This window comes from Lepisosteus oculatus, chromosome 14 (assembly GCF_040954835.1).
Source record: "Lepisosteus oculatus isolate fLepOcu1 chromosome 14, fLepOcu1.hap2, whole genome shotgun sequence".
Lineage (NCBI taxonomy): Eukaryota > Metazoa > Chordata > Actinopteri > Semionotiformes > Lepisosteidae > Lepisosteus > Lepisosteus oculatus.
Window position 1 is genome coordinate 24,299,668 of NC_090709.1, and position 24,983 is coordinate 24,324,650.

The window sequence follows — 24,983 nt, forward strand, 5'->3', positions numbered from 1 at the left end:
AGAGGGACAGCACAGGGAGAGGAAGAGACAGGTGAGTCAAGTGTCCCAAGAGCACAGAGACTCTGCTGAGATCACACTCGCAGGGAGTGAGCCTGGGTGTAGCCCACTAATACTGACCCCCTGGACACCACAGGACAGAGAGGAGGAGGAGTAGAGAGACACACTGCCTGGACACCACAGGACAGAGAGGAGGAGGAGAGAGACACACTGCCTGGACACCACAGGACAGAGAGGAGGAGGAGAGAGACATACTGACTGGACACCACAGGACAGAGAGGAGGAGGAGAGAGACACACTGACTGGACACCACAGGACAGAGAGGAGGAGGAGAGAGACACACTGAGGACAGAGAGGAGGAGGAGAGAGACACTGACAGACAGGGCTGAACGAGAGAGAGACACTGAGACCCAGGGACAGACAAGACGGCGAAACTCCACCACAGACAGGACAGGAGGCAGTGTGGGACCAGCACTGACCTCCTTCCTCTCTCCTGCCGGAGGAGCTGTCTCCACCTCCTCCTCCTCCTGCAAGTCAAGAGACAGGCTGAGAGAGGGACGGGCTGGCGGGACATCGGCGAACAGAGCTGAAGGCAGAGAGCCGGGGAGACAGAGAGGCAGGGACAGACAGACAGCAGGGCGAGAGAGAGACAGAGATCGAGGGACAATAATTTGGTTTCGAAATTTATTCTGAAAATATACAATCATTCACTCCTGAAAAATATCGAGTTCAAATTATACATTATGTACAATATTGTAATCAACATATGGCTAATCATCAAAAATAAAAAAAAAACTGTACTGGGGGACACAGCTGGCTGTGCTGCTCTGGACAGAACACACTGAGGTCCAGTTTCCACCTCCTGCAGGATCAAACAGCACCTCAACTGGCTCTCCAGTGAACAGAGGGACAGACAGAGAGGCTTCAGGCTGCAGGGTGACAGTGTCTCTGTGAGCTGAAAGACAATCAAGACAGAGGATGATATAAGAACACACTCTGTCAAGAATATGGAGCCCTCTAGTGACCCTACTGTAGACCTGCTCACCACCCACAGTGACGATCACAGTGCTGATACTGCTTCCCTTAAGGTCCCTCACTGTGTAGTTGCCCTGATCAGCTGGAGTGAGGGAGCGGAGTGTCAGAGAGCTGTTCTGCACTGACACTCACTGTTCGTACCTGGGGCCAGGGAGCCCTGCGCTGATCAGTAAGACTATACAAGACTGGACAGATCCTGCAGGATCAAACAGCACCTCCACTGGACCAGCAGTGTGGAGGGGGAGAGACAGAGAGGCACCAGGCTGCAAGCTGTGGACTTCTGAGTGAGCTGAAAAGGGACAGGTAGAAACATGTTGAATATTTAGTTTTACAACAATACCTTGAGTTTGGACTGCGATCAGCTTCATTTTGTATTTCAGCTGTGAAAATGCAATTTCAAAAATGCACGCCCCAGTCATGTTAGGTTCAAGTTACAGTTGCATCACAACTCAATACATTTGCAATTCACTTCAAATGTTGTTTTTGTTTGATCCAGTGTGTCCTCACCTAAAGGAGATACTTACTTTTAACACCTTTTATTTCTTCTGGGAGGTTAACTGGCTTCTGAGAAAATTGTTCCTGGTGTTTGTGTTGTGTATGCCTTGCAATGGAGGGGTGAGAAATAATGGACTTATTACATTATAATGAATAATAATTGCTTACACTTATATAGTGCTTTTCTAGACACTCCACTCAAAACGCTTTGCAGGACATGGGGACTGCCCTCCACCACCACCAATGTGCAGCATCCACCTGGATGATGCGACGGCAGCCATAGTGCGCCAGAACGCTCCCCACACACCAGCTATCAGTGGGGAGGAGAGCAGAGTAATGAAGCCAATTCATAAATGGGGGTTATTAGGAGGCCATGATTGGTAAGGGTCAATGGGAAATTTGGCCAGGACACTGGGGTAAAACCCCTACTCTTTTCGAGAAACACCCTGGGATTTTTAATGACCACAGAGAGTCAGGACCTCGGTTTTACGTCTCATCCGAAGGACGGCGCCAGTTTACAGTCCAGTGTCCCCATCACTAGACTGGGGCATTAGGACCCACACAGACCGCAGGGTGAGCACCCCCTGCTGGCCCCATTAACAACTCTTCCAGCAGCCACCTTAGTTATTATTGTCGAGAAGGAAAGAATATTAGGAACATGAAAAGGCTGAATTTCTTAAATGCATTTTTTATACTGAAACAGAGAGGCACACACACGTCATTACAAACGCACACCCGCACAGAGACGTCCTCAAGCGCCTTGTTCACAATTATGGGCTCCAACAGGAACAAAAAACGCAAGCCTGACAACTCGAGCATTCAAACCAAGAACCCAACACGTACTCACGTTGGCAGCCTGTGCAGAAAAGCATAAAGAACCACAAGCCTTCTCTTTTGGGAGGAAAAACACACAGTCCCTCTCTCACACTCCTGATTTCCTTAAATAGCTCATTCTTCATCTCTGGCTCCTACATACAGTATAGCAGCGCTCAGTCTGCTTTGAATAAGCCATAAATCCAAGATTTGTTTAATCTGTTCCTCTTGTCTAGGCCTAGAGCTGCTTTTCATAAAAGAGCTGTTTGCATAAATAGCTAGGGTTACAGCTGAAGACACCAGCTTCATCCCCCAGTGTGTTGTACGTCGAGAGCAAGAGAAGAGGTCGTGTCTTTTCATAGATTTTTCTTCTGAAAAGTCGGGTTCTCGGAGGCAGATTTAGCCCCTCATGCAGTGTAGAGAGATAGACAGGCCCGCGCGCGCACAGTTAGAGCTGCACCCTCACACAGAGTCAGACCCGCACAGACACGTCCTCTTGTTTAAACAAATACACAAACCTGACGGCGCTCACAATGATCCAGACACACACACACACACACACACACACACACACACACACACACACGACATCAGTAGTCACTCTCGCACACTGGACCCCAGCTCAGTCCTCACCTCCAGCTCCTGCAAACCGCTTCGAACAAACTGCATTAAGAAAATTAGGTTGCGTTCCGGTAGCAGGCCATCCTGGGCACCAGTGTGAGTTACACACTCATTTGTAAAAGCCCTTCCGCATCGTCGGGCATGCTTCACAGTGCTGGACCTGGGGTGTGGGTGCTGTCTGTGTGGAGTTTGCATGTTCTCTCCCTGGTCTGTGGGGGTTTCCTCCAGGTGCTCCAGTTTCCCACAGTCCAGGGACAGGCTGCCACTTTCACTGGGCAGTGCACCGTCACCGTGGCAGCATGGTGGGTCGGATCTGATTTCAGTCTTTATTTCCTTTTTTAGAGATCCTGTAACCAGGACCTGTTCACTGCCATGACGGACACAAGGAACAATAAAGCCAAAGTCTTGTTTCCCACAAGAAACAACAAAACCGAAGTATTGTTCGATGTGCCGGTACAAACTTTTAGGTTATATAATCCTTCCTTGCTGCTTCAGACGTCATTCGGTGTTATGGTAAGGGGGGGGGGGGTCGTGGTATTTGGCCAGTTAAGAGACCCTGGCCAAATGGTCAGTTTAAGATTATGCCCCCTCGCATCTGGAATCCTTATCAGTTAACCCCCTTTCCTGCCATAAACCCCTGTTGCTTAGAAGTCTAATTTTCAGGCAGAACTGACTTAAGTTAACCCTATTTACATCTTGTCTCTTACTTCAGCCCTCTTCCATTTGCTAGTTTAAAGTTGTACAACCCATTTGTATGCGACAAAAGAAGCCAGTCTGTTTCCGCCCGGTTTCGAACCGAGGGCCTTTCGCATGCAAGGCGAACATGATAACCACTACACTACGGAAACGGTGGTAAGATGTGCCCAGCGGCCCAGTGCTGAGCTTCGCCAATGCGTTTCAGCTGCTTCCAGTGCCTTTATTGGAGTGCGCTGATGGACCGTGCTCTCTCTCCAGAGACCAGCACGCCTGTCATGGACGGAGCAGGAAAGGCGGTGCCACATTCTACAGCCCTCTCCACGCAATCGGGCTACTGAAGTGGAGAAAATCGCCTCTCCAGAAAGTGCAAATATCATAGAAGTAGAGGTAGGGAGAGAGGAGGAGTACAAATTCAAGCAGAGGCCTGAGTGGAGCACTGTCGTATGGCCCTGACATCAATCCCTCAACTCTCTGCATAAAGCAGTGTCTTATGGCCATAACATCCCACCCCCACCACTCTCAATGGAAAGCACTGTCGTATAACCATGACATCCCACCCCCACCACTCTCTGCATAAAGAAGTGTCGTATGGCCCTGACGCCCACCCCTCCACTCTCTGCGTTAAGCTGTGTTGTCAGGCCCTGACATCCCACCTCCGCCACTCTCTGCGTAAAGCAGTATCTTCAGGCCCTGACATCCCACCCCCGCCACTCTCTGTATAAAGCAGTGTCATATGGCCCTGACATCCCACCCCCACCACTCTCTGCGGAAAGCACTGTCATATAGCCCTGACACCCACCCCTCCACTCTTTGAATAAAGCAGTGACGTCAAGCCCTGACATCCCACCTCCGCCACTCTCTACGTTAACCCCTGTTAACTCGCTTGCTGAATGATCTCTCAAGAAATCCCTGGTGAGATTCAACAGGTGTTTTCTTCAACAGCCACTAAAAGTCTGATGACCTTCTCTGGATTTCCTGAATATGATGTAAAATTAGTTCAAATCATTTGGTAGTTAACAGAACAAAATGCTTTGGAGGTACATTTAAAACAGCAGAGCAACACTGTAGCACTTCGTGTGTGACTGAGTTTAATTGTGTAAACCTGTCTCTCTATGAACACGAGCAAAGAGTTCTCACTCAACAGAAGATTGCGATGTGAGCACAATAATGTAAGACATCTGGTGATGCCAGGGATTGAACTCGGAACTTCATACATGAAAACCATTGAACTACATCCCCTATGGCACAGATGGTGGAACTGACTTAAAGATGTGCATATGTTCACTGACCACAATCCACCCTTCATGAATAATTGAAATGAATAATTTATTTTTATATCCAGTCACATGGGCGACGGTGGTTGATTCTTCAACGGGGGAGAGCGTTTTTCTACCTCCTTACTCGACTGTCTTTCAATTATGTTTTCTTTGAAATCTTTTTGCATCTTTTAAGTGCTTGCGATTAAATTACGCATAGAAAAACAGCAGTACAGTTGATGTTCATGGACCGATGCACACAACTCCAGTGATAAAGCCGTCTGTAAATATTGTAGAAGAACGTTAAAGGGCGAAACAACGCTCCAACCACGGGAATGGTAACATGAAGGATCATGTTCTTATTTAATATGTGCTTTTGAATTGCCTTGTCAATACACACAGGCTTTAGAGATGGACAAATAATTTACAGTGGTGTTTGTAAACAAAGATGGAACATGTTTTTTTCTATACCAGGAAGAAAGGAGCAGAGTCTTAAACTTTAAGAGACAGAAACAATACCTCATCACAGCTAACACTAATTAAAACAACATCACAACAGAAGAGTGAAGCCTTGGGTGAATCAAATTAGTTTTCATTGGTCGTCTGTGTCTTCATAACTTTGTAGGTGAGAGAGAGGATTGCGAAAATGTGCGGGTGCTTCTTAGAAGTGTGTTGGTAGTACAGGTGACTTCCAAATAATTGAGCCGGGTTTTAATCCCGGCCAGTGCATCCCCAAACCTTTTCAAGATAATCATTTATCCGGTAGCACATCTCCTGAAACTAACATTCGAGGTAGGAAGCGTGCTCTTAAACACCAAAACACTCAAAAAGGAAGAAGCAGATCTCTGTACACAAGACAGTAGTGCGATATTAGAATTTCTGAGTTCTTGATGGATTCAGGCTCCTTCTCAGAGGTCCTTGCTCGCCAAATAACTTTACATCTGAGGAAGAGCACCACGGAAAAAAAACCCAACTCAACAAGCGAGCGTGTTGGTTGCTCTTGCTCTTAATGCAAGGAGCTGTTTTTTTTTCCTTGCAATAATCATTATTAACCAAAAACAGTAGCACAGGTAAGTTGCATTTGTGATTATGTCACTTCTCTGCTTCAGCAAGGTCAATAAAAGACTCTGAAAGTAGTAAAGCAAAACTGAACTCAAAATCATATTAGGAATTCTGAGCGATATCTCCATACAGGTAATCCAATAAGAACGTTGAAATATTTGAATATAATCTCTCTATATATTTCGCTGCTTTTTACCCGGAGTAAAACTATTGGATTGAAGGAATGCTAACCGCTGGGTTAAAATGTATAGTTGTTATTTGGAGAAATCTGTAAACTCGTGATCTTATATGTTTTAAAAGACAGCACAGGGAAAAACGACAGTGCTGATTATTTTCCAGAGACAGAGCACTGATGACCTCTCCGAGCTGATTGATAAAGCCCACCCAGTGGATACTCTAGCAGAACGTCAAAGAACATTCACCTCTGTATCCAAAGAAACGACAGGAACAACATCAGGAAGCACAATCAATTCCCCTTTTAAATCTTTCCTGTAAGGTATGGTATGTGAATCCATGAAGTTAATCCTCTGATCTCTTTTGATCACGAACAAAGTATTTCTGATGGAGCGCTATGTTCAAAGATTTAATAAGCTTTACCCCTGCCAACGATTCGGCGTGAAGAATTAAAAGTTTCACAGACAAAAGCAGCTCACCACCACAGCCAATATTAAATGTACTTGCCGGTACACTATCATGTGCACTGCCTCAAAAGTGATCTCGGCAGATGTTGTTCCCTACATAAAGCTGAACGTGCCAAAGAGAATTTCTTATGAGAAAACAAAATATTTTTTCTGCCTTGATGTTAAGCCTGTCTTTTAGAAAGTCTATCTCTAAACACCTCCCGCAGCCTAACAAAAAGCGCTTTTACTGATTGTATTGCAGGTCTTAAAACATTAATATTTGGCAGCAGTGGGATTCAAACCCACGCCCCCAGAGAGACTGGAGCCTAAATCCAGTACCTTAGACCACTCAGCCACGCTACCTTCCTCCATACCCATCTTCACATTGCTGGCTTGGACTAGGGGGGGCTTCAGCTCTTGTCGTCAGATCTAATGATATCATGACACGTGGAAGTGACTGCACCTTCATCTTCCGAGATGCTTTCAATAACACAAACGCTACTTTCACTGGCACAAACACAGCAATAATGAAGGTGGTGGGATTCATCCTTTGTGCTTTTTGTAGGGGTGCAACTCTACGGTGATCTGCTGACTTGAAGAGCAAAAATCAAAATCCTCTGCTATTACTGTTGCTTTTTTCATAGTTTCTTCAAATGCTTCATTTGAACGTAGATTTTGAAGGATATTGATGATAATACCACATAAATTGTGGTTTTCTTGTGATCGCCAATTTTATTCAAATAACAGCCTTTTTTACAGTTCCTTGTGTGTTTCACAAGGTATAATAGCCCCCTTCGCATCCTCAGCTAACATATTTTAAAATTACAATAGCTTATACAGCATGCATGTTTACATTTATATTAAAATTAAAGTAAATATACAAGAATACATACAGTGCTAACCCAATAATTCTTGTCAGGTTCTGCAACAAATCTGCGTTGTTATTTTAACATGTTTCAGCTGAGGGTGCAACAGGAGTATAAATGAATTTTCCCGCCAGCCATTCAAAGACCAAATTCCATGAGTGAACATTATTTTCTCAGATGTTGCCGGCATTGGACTTTGCCGGTGGTATTGAATTATGTCCACAACTGTTGTAGTAGTTCCTTCTTGAAATTCGACACGTGCAAAGCACTCGTAATATCATAGGTGTTAAAGTTCGCTGAGTCTATTCGAGTCATGGTGTGTATCCCTGCCTATCATTGGGAGACGGGTAACTTTTTTACAATCAGATTCCAATCTTCAATGCTTTGTGTGAGAGCTTACATAACTTTCATTTTCTCACAATTTCTGACGATTGTTCCAAAGGGGCACCCTGTCAATTCCGAATACTTTTCAAAAATCTGCCTGCATGTTTGATTATTGTCATTTCATTTAGAAAAAGTTCAATATTGATCATAACTAAAGAAAATAATGATCACGAACAAAAAAGGGATAAAGATGCAAGTCGATCTTGAATCAGAGCTGGGTGAAACGGCTTCTGTTCTGATATGGTTGTATGAGAAACAGGAGGAATCGCCAATCTCCTATAGAACATGAGTTGAATCAGGAGTGAGACATTTCATATACTCGTGCATATGTCAACGCCTGACCTACATCGTAAAACTAAATTAAAAACTAACATTAAGTTGTCAGAGTCATTCATTTATATACAAACAAGAGACAGACCAAGTAATAATTCTACATTAGTTCAGGTGGGTAAACTTGAACTAACTAACTAATAAACCTTTTAATAATTCTACATTAACGTGTCCTACATTGATCAGACTAATTGACATGGTCTGATTCAGAGCCTGTGCAGTTCGTGCTAATTACAACAAGGACAGTTCTGATCCCTCATCACCGAACTGAACACAAGTTCAGCTGTTCTCCAGTTTTGTTACGCATGGTTTTTCATTGCAATTGAGTTCAGAGCTGGAGCTGATCTCCAGACAGTACAGTGTTTTGGGTAAGTTGTCGAAATTCGCATGAGGCTGCAGACAACTTACCCAAAGTGTTTTCTATAGCTTTCAGGTGGAGTTCATTTATATAAAACAACGTAAGTGGTATAAACGCAACAAGCCAGACGGCAGTCCAACTTATAATTTTCTGACGCGAGGCCTGATGCGTTATTCATTATGCCACTGACCCTGCTATTGTAGTGCTAAAAAACACGTTTTCTACATTTATGTCTGTTCACTCTAAAAACTCTAAAAAGGACAAAGGGTTTGTGTGTCCCGCTAAAATTCCGCTTCATTTCGAATGCAAATAAAAACCGTTTTGTTCCAAGAAATCATAGATTTGTCACATCCTTCATACTATACTTCTCTCTTGTATTAGTAAAGCATTTTGATTTAAACTGAACAATATATGAAAGGTTTCATCTATACACTTACACATAATAAGTATACGAATAAATACTCGGAAGAAGCCGCAGCTCAGGTATTAGAGAGATTTAAAATCGGATCGGAGGATTTAGAGTCCAGACTGCAAACCAACAGCTTACATAGGTCTTTTATAGAACCCTTTTGATTTCCTCTACTTTGTCCCTGTGATGTCATTGTCCTGCTCGCAGCCGAGCCCGACACACGTCTGGTTTCTGTCGCTTGACGCACACCCTGCGGTCCATGCGGGTCCTAATACCCCAGTACAATGAAGGGGACACTAAACTGTAAACAGGTGCCGTCCTTCGGCTGAGACGTAAAACCGAGGTCCTGACTCTCTGTGATCATTCAGGAGAATGGTGGTGGTGGAGGGGACTCCCATTATCTGTAAAGCGCATTGAGTGGAGTATCCAGAACAGCGCTATATAAGTGTGCGTAATAATAATAATAATTATTATTATTATAATTGTAATGTAAAATGCAATAAAAAATAAAAAAATATCAAACTTTGATTCAAAATAGATTAATGTAAAAACTGATAAAGCTAATGCTTTTTTCAGGGCTATAGCTGTAGCTGCGAGAAGGTTAAAAGCGCACAAGTGATCTGTCTTTCGTCAAAGTAATTGCCGGAGCAGTAAGACGCAGAGCACCATCCAGCAGCTGTAGACGATGTTCGGGGAAGAGCTAATTCTGTTTTTAGCACAGGGAGTGAGAATGAGCTCAGTCCGGCTCCGAGCAGAATCCATCCTGGTTTGGTTACAGTGCGCCTGAGGATCTTTGGATCGCAACGTAAAAAAAACAATTGCTCACATCGTGTGACTTCCACGACAGGAAGGAAAGATATCACTTAAAAAAATCAGAACTGAAGATTTGGATCCTGGGCCTCAATTTGATCAAATTATTAAAATAATAATTATTAAAATATCAAATTGTGTTTCTGCAACATTTCGTGCACAGTACGCCATTTTTATCTAAAAATAAAACAACAGTCACAACGAGAGCTTATACGCAGTCTGGGGTATATTCCCCTTTTATATTTTTGCCACTTTATATCGAACCTGTTATACTCCCAGAAGTGCACAGTAGCTTGTACAAATGTACAATTCACCACTGGTATAAACAGATGTGTGCCCTGTTTGCCTTTGTAAGCATTTGTTTAAAAAATAAGTTCACAGTACGATAAAAACACAGAAAGCACAAACTTCATAATACAACGATACAAAATCAATACCAAATCATTATGCCAATTAAGTACCTATCCTTTGAAAACAGAGAACACCTTTATATCTACAAAAAAACTTGACATTTGTATGTATTTTTGAATTACAAAGCAGACAGAGTAGTCCCTTAATTCAAAGATCGGATCTTGGCCAAAACAAGACAATCAGACGTGGGCTGAATTCGGAACAGGAACCTCTACTTCGTCGTTTATTGAACTTTTGATAAATGTCTGAATGAAACAGATTCGCTTTTTTAACTCTTTGATTAAAGTACACAAAAAGCACCTTCCTTCGAGCCGGAATCGAACCAGCGACCTTAGGATTCCCTAATGACTCCACTACAGTCCTCCGCTCTACCAACTGAGCTATCGAAGGGATGTCAAGCAATGCTCCCTAGCACATACTGCCCAATGTAGTGAAATGTTCCGGGTGATTTAAATCCCACTTTGACATCAAGTTTCCAACTCGTTTCCTTAGTCTTGTTTACCTTGAATTTAAGCCACGAACCAGGATTCTACTGTATAAACTTCCAGGGATATTACAAAATGTTTGATGGGGCATCAATCATTCCAGGCGGAAATTGACTCCTTTTTTTTCTCGAGGGATCATATTAAACATTTCATTAGTATCGAGAGGAGGATCACCATGAGACACAAAACAAATAGTTTCTTTCTGTCTTTATTAGAAAGTAGCGTTTGTGCTACATTAATAATATTTTCGTGGAAATAAAGAAGTTTCGAAATGTGGTTTTGAGTTAAATATTAGCGTGTTCATGTAATTAGTTTGTGTTTGTCATTACTATATATATATATTGCCATGTTACTAGAATTTGTAACTGAAGTTTACTAGTTGTGTTTTTTATGATGGTTAGACATTTGTTGATTACAATATTGTATATAATGTATAATTTGAACTACATATTTTTCAGGTGTGAATAGTTGTATATTTTAAGAATAAATTTCTAAAATAAATCATTGGCTTTATTTACTAGTTTCTACACCTATAAAAATCTTTCTTTGATGTATAATAGACCTTTAACTATATATGTATAGTAGTCTTCTAAATTTATCCGTATAATAGAACTACAACCATTTATGTATAATAAACATATAATCAATTTCATTCTAGACCAGTTACGGAGCACAGTTACACGTCTGGTATGCGTTCAATAGTCGTATATTCTACATCTTTTGCCCACTGGGATGTGCCGATTTTAACTTGGCAAACCAAGATACACATTTTCTAATGAAACCTTAATTAAAAGACAGTTTGTTTCTCGAAAGCGTGTTATGTAAAAAAAGAGAAAAACGAAAATATATGGATGGTAATCTTTCAAAGCTGAAGATTTTACTTTTGAAAAATTGACATTTTATGTACTGTATGCAGATGCATTCGCTGGTTTTAGAACTTTGCTGTACTTCCTGAATCGTTTTCAGTATTATAAAGTGGGTGTAGATTTTTCTTTCAGGTTAGGACGCGAGTGTGTACATGTGTTTGATTTTCGTTTCACTGATTCTCATTGAAGATTTGGGAATTAACGACGAAAGAATCAGTTGCCTCGGAAAGCAGAAGGTTTGGTTCTCAACGATATTGAAGACACGCCCATGTAGAGCAGCGGGTGATGATTTGTGCTATAAAAGACCAAGTGCTCAAAGTGACATCTGCGTTTACCGTTTAGACTTTTCATCTCGGGCGCACTTTTAGAAAGCAAAGATAGAGCAGTTGTGTTGAATCACATTATAACAGCTGTCAGCAGAGTGCCGCAGCGGAAGCGTGCTGGGCCCATAACCCAGAGGTCGATGGATCGAAACCATCCTCTGCTATGTACACTTTATGCACGATTGATAAGCATACCATCAGTTTAATGAAGTGCATTAAAACTGTTTTTTTCTCTCGTGTGTATGAAAGCTTCACACTTAAGGTACTCTTTCATCTTTACCAATAGCAGATGCCCAAATGTATCTTTGGTTGTTCTGCGATCCTTCATAGTTTCCTCAATTCCTTCAAATGAACATCCATATCAAAGCAATTATGTATATATATATTACAATTAAGGTACATATTAAAAATATCAACGCACATTTGTATAATGCTCATTTAATAATGATTGTCAAGGATTGTCAAGTTCTCCAACAAATCTGTGTTCTAATTTTAAAATATTTTTGCTAAGGATACAACGGGTGTATAAATGAATTCTCCCAACAGCCAGTTAAAGAAAAATTCCACATGTGAAGATGGTTTTCTTGGACATTGACTTAGGTACTTATTTGTTTACTTGTTGTAGTTGCACACGAGTAAAACACAAAGATTTCCTGCCACATTCAAGAGGGTTTGCGAAGAAATCCCTTCAATTTTTAGCGGAGATTTTGTTTACATCATCACAATCTGAAGCACGTCCCTGAGTACGTTTGACCCACCAGCCCTTTGTTTAACAGCTGCACAGGGACACATTCCCGTTGCTTTTCACAACTCACATGTTTGTAGTTAAAGAAAATAAAATACTGTCATTTTCCTGCCAGCTGGCAGTATTTCTTCTGCACTAAGAGTAACCAAGAAGTTCATTTCATCTTTCGCAGGCTGTAATCTACAGAAAAGGAAGTGAATACTTGTATTAAGCTAAATCAAGCCGACGGAGTTGCACTGCTGTTGTTTTTCTCCACTTTTCGTTAAAAGGAGAAAAAATCACTGGCATTTTTTGGAAGCATTTCTTCTGTCCTGAGAAGCAAGATTTGTATTTTATCTTTCAGAAGTTGTATGAATTTCTTGAAGTTCAGAAACAACTTGTTCCAGAAAAGAAATTAACACTTGCTTCAAAGTAAATCAAGACGTCGGTGTCTCTTGCTGTGTGTGCTCTTATCTGTCCATCTCTCTATCCTCTTCTCTCTGGCAGTCTGTGTAGAGTATCTGAAGGGGATGTAACACCACTTGGAAAAGAAAAAAATTCTCAGGAAAATTCTCAGGCAGAATAAAAAATCATTATTCTCTTCTCAGTGAGATTCACAGCTCAGACTCACACTCAGACAGGATCTCAACTCCGTACTGCTCTCTATCCTCACAATCCAGAACCAGAAGATATTCAGACAATCAGTGCTGCTACATGAACAATATCAGACAGAACAGCCTGGACTCATGTCACATTTCCCCCTTTTATCTTTCCTCCCAGCCCTCTTAGAGACATAGAAGAGCTCCTGGTTCTCCTCTCTGTGAACTGGGCTCAGGGGTCACTGATCTGGCAGTTGTGGGCTCTGTTCCAGGTCGAAAGCAAGAAGGATCTATTAACGCTTTCCAGGACTTCCAAACCCTTCAGTATTACTTTCTTTACTGTATGTCAGCCTCCCAAAATGTTTATAAATGTTTTATGAGTGTGGAATTATCTTATTATTTATATACAGTATTTATGTAATAAACAACAGTAGTGACACTATGATCGGTATATTGATTATTTGTAGCCTATGGTCCGATGGTCGTGTCTACAATAGTGACCATTTGACCAGTCTGTAGCTCTGAGCAGTGGGACTCAGATCACACAGAAGACCCGCCTGTGTGTGATTCCATACCAGCCCTGGGATTCAGCTACTCTCACAAATGTCTCACAGACCGTCTTATAAATTTACAATTAGATGAAGTCATGTAACAGTTTTACAGATAATTTAAATAATCAGACAGCAGTTTTGGCAGTGGATACATCTCCACATGGGAGAAAGGAACTGAAATATATGTGCTCACTGTAAAGTAGGAAGAGGTGGTCAGACAAGCAAAACAACTTTGCAGATAATGTGAAGTGACATTGTTTTGTGTCAATCAGCTCACAGATTTCGCTTCATGTGCCTTAAGCTGTGCAATTTGTATGGTTGTTGAATGAGATTGATTTCTTCACAAGCCCAGTCAATTGACAGTGGAGAGCTTGCCGACACACACCTTCATGAAGACTCTCTTCATTGTCAAGTCGCCTCCTTTGCATACAATAGTAGCACCGACACTAAGAGAAAGGATGAGAAATAGCGTTTATCAAGCGATTGCAGTGTTTGTTTGACTGAGGATCCTTGTGTGCTGAACTGGCCTCTGGAGAAGTGTAGTGCAGTAAAACAGAAGGTTTGTGTCACTCAAGATTGTTACAGAACAGAACAATACAATTACAATACTTTTATGAGAGTAAATATTACTGGTGCATCACAGTTCTTATAATGGTGAAAACAGGAGCACCTTCTCTACATTTTTGACTGAAGTATTTAAATGGAAAGAAATACTATCACTATGCAATTCATAAATGCAATTGACCTCCTCTAAATGTTCTAGTTTGATGAAACAATGTATGGAATTAGGTGACAATATCGGAATTCATTCAAATGCTCAGGATTAATTTTCAGCAACAAAAAAAGTGCTCGGAAATATTTTACAAGAATGAAACCTTACATTCACCTAAATAAACATTCACCATCTACATTAGCAGAGAACAGTAGGACAGAAGGTTAGTGTCACTGGACACTGCATCAGAGAGGCCGATCTCTTCTCCCTCATTATGCAGGCTTACCCACTCATGATGAACTGTCCTCCAGCGATACTCAGCTGCCATCATCGACTCAGACATGACGTTCATGTACATATTATACCTTAATATGGCACTGCGTTACAATAATTTGATCAAAACAACTGGTGAAAAAAAAGATAAAGACTTTGTCCAAAAAAGAAGCATTTATACCTTTCCTCTCCTACCAGCCATTACAAGTCACCTAGTTTTTAATTTAGAGCTAGATTAAAGCTCTAGTCTCTTTGGGGGTGTGAGTTGGAATCCCACTGCTGCCAAATAAGAAGCAAAAAACACACATTTGCTGCAGAAGTAACAGGAGAATTTGTGCCATTCAGCCTCATAGCGTGATGTCATTTTCTCAGGCTCATTTTTAGATGCTTGTGATCGAATCTATGATTCTTATGAGTGTGCCCTCCATAAAGGTAGCACAGATATAACGTGCCAAGTTTTCAGAGAATCGCATTAAATACAGGTCAGAAGAAGGCGACAAAGTGTCCGCTAGGCAGTTCAGCTATTTCAACGGTGTTCTCTGTTGTTTAGGTCCAGAATGACACCCGTTAAAACCAGGAAACACACAGTGTCAGGCATCAAAAAGACTTCCCAAAACCCTGATCCTCTCCTTGATCCGGTGATGGCATCCAGACATTTCCTGCAACAAAGCCAGGATACGGTCTTCAACAACACGAGTGAAAGGCTAATTCCCAGCTTTTGCAATCCTTTGCAAAGAAGGACCGCATGTGCTCAGTGTTAAATGCGCTGTTCATTATTATTATTAATAATAATAATCTATACATTATATAGTGCCTTTAAAGGTGGCTTTTCAAAGTGCTTTATAGAATGAAACCAATAAAGTTAAAAAATACACAAGATAAGCAGGATGAGAATACACAGTTAGAGGAGACAATAGATGGTGGTATTAAATACAGTAGGAACAGAGGGGTAAAGAATAGTTCATTAAAGGCTCTTCTAAAGAAGAGGGTTTTGAGTCTGGATTTGAAGGAGTTTAGAGAAGGTGACTCTCTGATATCCTTGGGAATAAAGATCCAGAGCTTTGGTACAAAACAGGAGAAGGCCCTGTCACCCATAGAGTGTAGATGGACTGGGGGACAGATAGGAGACCAGAATTAGAAGAGCGAAGGTTGTGAGGTGGGGAGTAGGGCGATAACCCAGACAGGTACTGTGGTGTCAAGCCATGGAGAGCCTTATAGGTGAGCATGAGGATTTTGAAGTTGACAGGAAGCCAGTGCAAGGAGTCCAGGACAGGAGTAATGCGATCACAGTCCAGTGCTAATTTCTTTCTTGTGGCTGCTGGTTCATTTTCAACTGTGGACTCTTAAGAAGTCCTTTATTTGACTTGATCAACACTGATCCCTAGAGGATTTTGAAAGGTTGAATCAAAATGATACATGACTCTGGTGGGACTCAAACCCACAACCTTTGAATGACTTCATTCTATCAAAGCCTAGAAGTCCAATGCGCTCTCCATTGCGCCACAGAGCCAACCAATGCATCGCTATATAAAACAGCTACAGAAAGCTGTAACTCATGCTTCTCCCGTTGTCTTTAAATTAAGCTCCATAAATATTGACAATGAGTGGCCTGTTGTCTACGAATAGATACCGCTGGGATTCACACCCAGGGTCTCCTGGTTTTTAGTGAGGCGTCTTAACCAGCTAAGCCATGGTGCCAAACCTGCTAAATGTTATCCACAACTTCAACCACCTGTGAGAAACGGGCAACTGCAGTGTTACACCTGCTGGCTCAACAGATAATCCTTTTCGAAGTTTAAGGAGAGGATTTCTTTGTCAATTCAATTAAACATTTTAGAAATGCTGAACGATTGATGTGTTTCACGCGCAGAAATATTTTATCGTTACGTACTTTTTCTGTGCAGTAAGTTCTCCTTCAACTCCGCCCAACAACAGAGGTCGTTTTTAATACAGGAGTAAAGGCACACTGCACATCAGCAAAACATCCCGTACAGGTTTAGGGAGAGCGACATCAGTGATTGGAAGGTTGGAAGTTTCGGGTCACTTTTTTATTATAGATTCAAGCAGCCCTGAATACCTTTTCAAGAAACATTTCAGAATCCCAGTCACGTCCAGTATGATTGCTACACAGGTCTACAGTATACAATCAGAATACTGTTTGTGCATTATATAAAACACACCGCCCAAAGCATTTCTAAAACAGGAATTACATGTTTCTGAATGGCCCTCCTTTATAAATAAAATAAAAGGTCTGAAGCCTGCTCCAAAGAAGCACTTTATTCAGAGCTGACAAAGATGTGATAGGAAACATCTCGGAAAACGAAGATGCAGTCATTTCCACGCTTCGCACAACAAGAGCTGAACCCACCCGACGTTCTCAAGAGAGTAAGGTGTAAGGAGTGTGGCTGGGTGGTCTAAGTGCTGGGTTTGTGCTCCATTTTCTTCGCTGGGTTAGGTTTGAATCTTGCCACTGCTAAGTGTTGGTGGGTTAAGACCTTCCTTCTATTGCGACGTCAATGGGTAACAGCTTTGCTTGGCAGTCTGTCGAGAGACTGAACTAGGTGTTTCAAGATAGTCTTTGTCAGCTTAACATCAAGGCATAAAAAAACCTAATTTTGTGTTCCCAACAGCAATGCTCTTTGGTCCCTTCAGCATTATGCAGGGAACAACATCTGCCGTGATCACTTTTGAGTCAGTGTGAATCGTAGTGTGCCGCAATTGTTTTTAAAATTGGTTCTGTAGTGTAAGAAAAACTGGCCGTTCAGGGACGCCAAATATGTAACTGTAGTGGCTCTCTGAAGGCACCAGTTCTGTAGGGTTTGGGCATTTACTGAGACAATTATTTATTGTAGCAGTAAATCACAAAGTTGATTCTTTTGATGGCTTTAGAGTCCAACCATGCGACATAACTCAAACAACGCACACACACAGGTGCTAATACACGAGGATACATTTATTAATACATAGAATATGCATGTAAACCTAACAGATCTTATCGAGAGGGTTATCAGAATACAAAAGATATATATTCAATCAGTTACAAAGTGTTACACATATCAAGAGGACATACGTTCAGTATATCATTCATTAAGACCGTTTCGTAAAGTGAACTTGGTTACAACTTCTACATTAGATACTCAAAACAAGTACATAACTCTTAGGAATTAAATTGATATCAACTGGTTTGGATAACAATGGAATTCTCGAACTGTAATGCAGTGAAGTTGAATACTCATCCAATTTCTGGGGATTCAGATCTCCTGCGGGCACAAACAAACAGTTGCAGGCTGTTGCTGTCCAATCCGCGCTCTCTGGCTCGGTGCCAGGCTGTGCTGTGCGGCTTGTGACGGTGCACTGCTGATGCTCACTGTTGGCTTTAACTAGCAAAGTTTGTGCACAGGAGAAAAGATGACTGTGGGTCCCAGAAAGTCAGGAAGAGGACCGGTTCGTTCCTGATGAAGAGCTAGTTCTGAATAGTGATTCAGCTGTCCACAGTTCCGACCTGTTCACGAGGCCTGCTGCTGGTTACTCTCTGGCAACCTCCACTCTAGACTCTTAGAACAAAGGAAAGTTCTGGCACTCGGACACACTGGCCGTTCCGTGGTTGTCCGAGCTGAGTCTCAGGATGGTCAGGAGGCACGCTGCGAGAATGTCCTGCCCTTGGGAGCCTTCTGCTCCTGGGCCGTCCTGCCCTGGAATTCTCCTTTGAATTCCCTTTAGAACAGTCCACAGAATCCTCTCCAGAATCTTACTGAATCTCCCTGAATCTTACTGAATCTCTCAGGCTCTCTGTGTTGCCTGTTTTTACCTGGAGGAACTTCAGCTCGTTGATTGGCTGAAAGTTCCATGGGCATCAGAGTCCCACGTGGGTTACTCGGCCCTACCAGCCCCTGATTGGTTGATCAAGGTGAAATATGAGTCACTTACTCCTGACACTTAGGAATGCAGTCCAGATGTCCAACTGGCACTCCCTAGACAGATAGGCACCAATGGATGACCATTGATCATGATAGCCAGGCTTAGCTAAGTGCATCCCCTTTGGGAGCTGTCCTTATCAGGAACCTTAAATCAGCCTGCATGAATAGTTTCTCTGTGGCTGCACCACAGAGATGAACACAGAAATGGGGCCTCATTTGGGAAGGCTCAGAACACTTAATTCTTTCTTATTAATAAGCCTCGCCGCTACAGTAGGCATGGTGCATTTGTCTGTGAAACTTGAATGCTGTGCTTTTTCACGCAGAATCATCGGCAGGAGCAAAGCTTATTCAATCTTTGCGCACAGCGCTCCATCAGAAATACTTTGTCCAGGTTTTGAAGAGATTGTGGGATTCTCTGCACACGCTCACATCGCGTACCTCAGACAACACCACCATTCGATGGGAAATTGATTCTACTTCTTGCAGTTGTTCCTGTGGTTGTGATAGTTACAAAGTTGCACTTTCCTCCACCTTCTGCTATAGTATTCATTGGGTGAGCTTCATCAATTGGCTCAGAAAGGTCAACTGTGCTTCGGAAAAAATCAGCAGCAGTGTCTTTATTTTGTCGGTGAGTATGGCTGTCTTTTAAAGCACATGAAAAACACGAGTTTGTGGATTTCTCCAAATAGCAACGAATTCAGCTGTGCAGAGCCTTACTGCTTTCAGAGGGTCTTTTACCGACGCTGCTGTAGTAGAGAAGTGACATAATCACAAACGCAACCATTTGTGCTGGCTGTTTAACTAAGTATTAAGCTTTTTTAACTATCACATGATTTTAACTAATTTAACATCATCTCCAGAAGAGCACCTCGCACTGCTCACTGAGCTGATGTATGTGCCCATTTCTCAAAAAATTAAATATCATCTGAACTGATTTTTTTCTACTTTAAATGCTTTCCTACTCTTTTAATATTTCAGTAAAATCTTTTATTTTGAAGTACTTTCCATTGATACTAATCCTAGTCCCGATGAATGATTCTGGGACATGGTGCGTCTTGAATAATGTTCTTATAGGTTTCAGTTTGGAAAAGTGCGCTCTCCAGAAGCTACCGAAACCTCTAATGGTCACACAAAGCTTAATGCAATAGCAACGTTTGGGGTTGAAAAAGAATATAACTTGCTATGAATATGAACACTGTTCCAGGAGGCGTGTAAGGACTATTTTGGCTCAGATCACCAATTTACCTTACATTTCTGATCCATTAATATCGCTATTGAATGCTTAAGGAAGGTCCTGGCAATACTTCTTGAGATCTTCTTTAGAAAAATTAAAAAAATATATATTTCCAGTACTAAACAAAAAGTAAAAAATACTGATTACGTGCAACTGATAAAATCTCTCTTCCAGGGACGTTGTAGCTACATGCAAATTACAATGGAAAACTTTATCAGCTTTAAAAGTTTCTTTTGCATTTATAAGACGATCAGCATGACACTCAAAACATACCTGTATTCAGTAAGCGGTGAGTCTGCTGGCTGAGCAAGTTGCCTCCTCTACACACAATAGCAGCCCTGACGCTAAGATAAATGAAAAGAAATTGCTTTTATTGGGCACTTTTCATATCCGATGAGCTTGACATCTCCCAAGGGCGATGGAGTTTTTTTGCGACACTGCTTTTCCCTTTTTTCTTCTTTCTGTACTCTGATGGAAAAAAAAAGAGAAATCATGTAAGGGAAAAATGTATTTTTTTCATGGAGAAAACGTGCACCAGGAATGTTTTGTTTTGAAGAAGTGATTTAACATGATACATGACCTAATTTACTAGAGTAAATGCTCACACTGCAAGGTCTGCTTTACTACAAGAGAGAAGTAGAGTGAAAGATGTCATAATTGCACTGCGTTGTTGAAGAAAGCATCTTTTTCTTTGAATTCTAAATCAATCAGAATTTCAAAGTGAAACACAAACCTTTTGTCTGTATTAAAGAGATGATATTTTAAAACTGATAAAAATGTAGAAAACACGTTTCTCACTTAGAAATTTAGGATGGGATTATTACTATTACTAGTAATTACTAGTTGCAGTGCTGAACTCACCATGGTGCAATTCAGTTACATGATTGGCCAGTGGTTTCATGGATAACGCGTCTGATTTTGCATCATGAGATTGGAGGTTCGACTTCTACCGGGTTCGTGTGTTTTTAAATCAGGCTACTCAGAAATAGAAGTCCATTATGTGAATGAACCGCACCTGAAAGCAAACGTTGGTCAGGTTTCCTTCTTTCCAGCATGAAATAGCAAATCGTTACAAAAAGCACCAGCTAATGTCCAATAGCATTAGTCATTTTAATTAACATGAATATACTGTAAGGTCTTGGTACATGGGATTGGATTTCATCCACAATTTAAAAAAGGGCAAATTATATTTATAGGCTTCAGACACATTTTAATACAAAAGTGACCTAAAACTCTGTAACTTTCAGGTTAGTTTGAACCTGTAATGAAAAAGGGGCCTGAAACTTCCATTCTGTGATGTAACTGTCTCTAAAGTCGGACGTGATGTTTCACGGATGTGCAATGCGCCTTTTCTCTTGTCATGTTCAAAATGACTTGCTGTGTAATTTCCTGAATGCGTGTCCTGTACTGCTCTGTTATTTCATTTAGATTATCTATGTGGTGTACAGATAAAACCAAACGGCATGGTCTAATTCCTGGGTTCGGCACCAGCTGAACCTGAACATACATCATCCGATCTCAACATGATTTGAACACACAACCTTTTGATGTGGTATCAGATGCACTACCATCACACCACTCCCCATAAGTGCTTTTAATTCCCCCAAGGAGAAAAATATTTTTTTTCATTCTCTCCTGTGAGAAGCACCGCTCTTCCAACGAGGGTCTCTTCTTCCCAGACCACAGATTATTTTTCCTGTCTGGCTCTCACACAGAGGGCAGACACACTGTCTCCACTAATGTGTTTACTACATCTATAGATCTGACCCCCTTACAGCCCTGATATTCCTGGACAGGATCCCATATTGAGCAGTATTTCTCGCGTTCTGAACTTACAGTGTATACACAATGTACTTTATACACAAAGTAAGTGTTTTCGTAACTCTTGGACGTTTTGTCAAAATGTTACTGGCATGCCAAAATCGCCCCCTCAACTGAACAGTCCCACCCCCCTCAGTTTTGGATAAATTGTCAATGGTCAGATAACTACACTAACCCCGAATTCACAGTTACTACATCAGACTGTTTAATGTGCAGGAGGGCTATCTGTCCAGGAACAGCACGTTACATAGTGTCTATGTTTTGGGGTGTCAACATTATTATGACCTTATTTGCTCAGGTGGACCAATGCCTTGCAGTAGTTTATCCTTATACTTACAATCGTTATATAACTAGGACTGTAGTTATAGAAGTTTCTACTTTCTGTTGGTTTTACAATGATTTCTTAATGATTCAGAACCTCGTTACCGTTGATGTTGTTGCAAAAATGAACACATATGGTTGATGCTCCAGGCAAAAATAATCACGTGAGTTCTGATGAACGTGGAACTGTTCTTCATCACTAAATACCAGATTGCTTGTCGTTATCTTCTAACATGAAATACTAATCAGTGGCATGCTTGCGAGAATTCACTTGGATGGTTGCAATGGCTCCATTTAAACCGAAATATCACTACCCCCCTCAGGATTTCAGACCCCCCCCCCCCCTACAGATCATTCCCCTGGCGCCAGTCCTGGGTATAATGATGAACATAGCTGCCTTGCAAGCAGTGAATCTGGGTGTGATTCCCACCTGACCCATCAACAAACCTTTTCCAATGAATCTTTGATCAATTTAAAAAAGTCTTGAAGCTGGTAGGCTAGGGAAGAAGCACTGTTTGAGTGCACTGAGGAAAATGTGCTACTGTGCTGTGCTGCTCCAGTAGCGCAATTGGTCAGGTTGTGGTGCTTTTATAGTGGAGTTATACCGAGGTTGTGAGCTCAATCATCACGTGGAGTATGTTCTGTTTTCAGCTGCAGAAACGTGCTGTTGAATTTATGTCGGTTCTTGTGTTACTTTTTCCTCTCGATGGAGCTGTATTAATGCAGGCACACCTGCTTCCATGTCAAGTTATTTTATCGTTGCTTACAAACCAACACACTGCAGACACCTCTGATATTGTCACTGCTTGTGGGCCACGTGTTCCTGCTGTCAGCCTACCATGATCATACACCTATAGAAATATTACTGCTGTAGGACAGGAGCGAAGAAACAAAACGAAAGCACACCAAGTTTAAAAAGGTCAAAATGTGTCAAAGCCCTTCCTCGAGGAGAATGGTGTTCAAACCTACTTGTGCAGAGTATCATGTATTAAGAGGAGATTGCCTTAACCACTAGGCCACCTCCATACACACTTCAGCCCCCTCCGGACATGAGTTGCCTCTTTCCCCATACTCAAGGGTAATTTTCCTCTTCCACCTACAATTTCAACATTTACCTTGTGAGATGTCAAACCACAGAGCCTGTGCTGCGCTTCAGTGTTAGCTGTAGTGGACACCCCATTGAACATAAAAAGCATATTGAACTCCTTGGACATAAGCCATTTCTCGTCACTTGCTCAGCGAGCAGGCTCAGCGTACACTGAATGCAGGTGTCTCAGAGCAATTGAGATGTGTCCAAGTGGCTGTAAAAGGGATATCTGATGCCAGTGCCGTGGCTTAGTTCTCCGATGGCAGGCATAGCGGCGCGCCGGTTGGAGTATTCTCGGTCGCATTTAATGGCAACGTCATGGCAACGTCAGCTCAAACCACCAAATGGAGACAGGCGTGCTGACAAGCTGACCCTGCTGATGCAGAATTAACACTAGGATGTGAGAATGCTGTGGCTTAGTTGGTTAGAGTGCCTGCCTAGTAAACAGGAGATCCTGGGGTTGAGTCTCAGTGGTGCCTGTCTTGCCACACAGTTTATCATTATGGAAATCAACATCCTTCTACATTAAATTTAATGGAAGTGTTCATTTAATTTTTGGAACAACTTGTTTTTAAAAAAATCCATACAAATTGCGAAAGATAAAATACTCATCTGTTTTGTCAGTGCAGAGGAATTACTGCCAGCTGGCAAGGAAACAAAAACGATTTTTTTGTCTTTAGCCAAAAACCTGTGAATGTAGAAAAAATGTGATGTGTGCGTTAGTTTTTATGGCACAGTCAGTCCGCATATCCTTCAGTTAAACATAACGTTGGTAAATCAAAAGTCCCCAGAGACGCATTTCAAATTAATCGGACCTCAACACCGTCTCCCCTAAATGTGATGGGGTTTCTTTGGATGTCCTTAAGCATCCTGATAGTTGCAGAGATTTCAAACTTTTGGCTAAAGTCAAACTACAAGAAGTTAATAGTTGAGCGCCTAAGTCAATATCACTGGGAATGTGACTATGTAAACTTAAATAGTATTCAAAATATTGCAATTTTGTTGTAGTTTAAAAAGATATTTTAGCTGGGGATCCTCAAATGATGAGGGTAGAAAAGAGAACTATTCGACACCATCAGGAGTGCTTAACGTGTGATAAAAGTGTTTTTTAATCACAAAGTGAAAATAGTGAATTTGTCTTTCACTTAGATGTTCATCAAAAGCTCATTAAACAATGAAGGAGAGGCTCGTGTTCCAAATTCACTTCGTGTCTCATTATCTTGCTTAGATTTTTAAAATGTACACTGTTGACTATACACTCTTCCTAACACGATTAAAGAGCCAAGTTTAGTTCAGAGGTAAAGCATCTCATGCATCGTATGAAGCTCTGTTTTCTATCACCAGCGTCTCCACTCTGATTTCTTTTTAAGCGCGATATCTTTTCTGTGATTTCTTTCGTTTGAATGCCCTCATGTGTGAATTTCAGCACAACACATAAACTTGTTTGTCTGTTTTAAAGAGATGCAATTTTTAAAACAGACAAAATGAAAGACTTATTAACTAAATACACATAGAAAACGTGCACCTAATTGAGAAAATTTGGACTGGGGCGATTTATTATTGTAGCGGTGCAAGCTCACAGTGGTGCACTTGAGGAATGCGGTACAAGGGCCAGTGGTGCATTGGATAACGCATCTGATTACGGATCAGGAGACTGTAGGATCGTAATGCTCTTAAACCCAGTACCATAACCGTAGTGTGTTCAGTCCTACACAACCTTTCTATCGACTGAATAAGCCTCCTGTTCCATCTCCATCTTCTTCCCACACATTCCGGCTATTTCAGCACCGTTATTGTTGGACCACAGTCACAGATACGTAAGGGACACTATTCTGAAGAACCGTCTTAAATAAATAACGTTGCAAAAGGTAACAATAATGTTTTCTTAACGTAACCTTACATTTGGG

The 24,983-nt window shown here is 41.6% G+C and overlaps 4 non-coding genes across 4 annotated transcripts; all 4 read right to left on the reverse strand.

Moving 5' to 3' along the window:
- Positions 1-3,736: 3,736 nt before the first annotated feature.
- Positions 3,737-3,809, reverse strand: trnaa-ugc (transfer RNA alanine (anticodon UGC)). Its single transcript has one exon. It is a non-coding gene; the product is annotated as a tRNA-Ala (tRNA).
- A 3,067-nt stretch (positions 3,810-6,876) lies between these two features.
- Positions 6,877-6,958, reverse strand: trnal-uag (transfer RNA leucine (anticodon UAG)). Its single transcript has one exon. It is a non-coding gene; the product is annotated as a tRNA-Leu (tRNA).
- Positions 6,959-10,465: 3,507 nt separating this feature from the next.
- trnay-gua (transfer RNA tyrosine (anticodon GUA)) lies at positions 10,466-10,553 on the reverse strand. Its single transcript is given in 2 exon segments — positions 10,466-10,501; positions 10,517-10,553. It is a non-coding gene; the product is annotated as a tRNA-Tyr (tRNA).
- Positions 10,554-16,113: 5,560 nt separating this feature from the next.
- On the reverse strand, positions 16,114-16,206 carry trnar-ucu (transfer RNA arginine (anticodon UCU)). Its single transcript has 2 exons — positions 16,170-16,206; positions 16,114-16,149 (listed from the first exon to the last, which is right to left on the reverse strand). It is a non-coding gene; the product is annotated as a tRNA-Arg (tRNA).
- Positions 16,207-24,983: the final 8,777 nt, after the last annotated feature.